The sequence below is a fragment of the Nanorana parkeri genome, unplaced genomic scaffold, assembly GCF_000935625.1.
Source record: "Nanorana parkeri isolate BGI_ZX_2015 unplaced genomic scaffold, ASM93562v1 scaffold1780, whole genome shotgun sequence".
In the NCBI taxonomy this organism is placed as follows: domain Eukaryota; kingdom Metazoa; phylum Chordata; class Amphibia; order Anura; family Dicroglossidae; genus Nanorana; species Nanorana parkeri.
The window spans coordinates 155,335-155,926 of record NW_017308048.1 but is presented as its reverse complement, the minus strand read 5'-3'; the positions used below and the strand labels follow the sequence as shown (position 1 = coordinate 155,926).

The 592-nt window shown below is 56.6% G+C and overlaps 1 protein-coding gene across 1 annotated transcript in view; it reads left to right on the top strand.

Annotated features, from left to right (window-relative positions):
- LMNA (lamin A/C) overlaps positions 1–592 on the top strand; it is a 67,354-nt gene that overhangs the window by 841 nt on the left and 65,921 nt on the right. The window lies entirely within an intron of this gene.

Here is a 592-nt window from a genome sequence, read left to right as displayed (position 1 = left end):
AATACATGTGCCCGCCTTCAGGAGTAGGAAGCGTGCCAGCTGCCGGAGGACTACAAGTCCCAGCAATCTCTGAGTGGCATGCTGGGACTTCTAGTTCTCAAGCAGCTAAAGCTGTGTCTGCCTATGAGCATCTAGAAGTCATTTACTTGTGTCCTCGCACCCGCAGGAGTAGGAAGCATGCCAGCTGCCGATGGACTACAAGTCCCAGCAAGCCTTGAGTGCCATGTTGCGGGTTCTGGTTCTCGGGTCACTGTGCCGTGTGCGTCTGTTGCGCGAGACACGAAGGGGAAGGCGTTAATTCCGGGAGCATCTAGAAGTGGTTTTAGTCTCGGGGTGACTCATGGCTCTGACGTTTTCCTGGGTGGCTGCTCCCTGAACGATGGACTACAAGTCCCAGCAGGCTTCGGGCGCCATGCTGGGATCTGTAGTTTCCCAGGATGCTGAGCTGTGTCCGTCTGCTGCTCTAAACACAGTTGTAGCTTGATGCGGTTTTAATGCGTCATCCTTCTGGCCGCCCACCCGCGCTCCCTCCTCTCGCTTCCAGCTTTGGTTTAGTACCCCCCTCCCCTCACCCATGCCCCCCTTCCTTGCC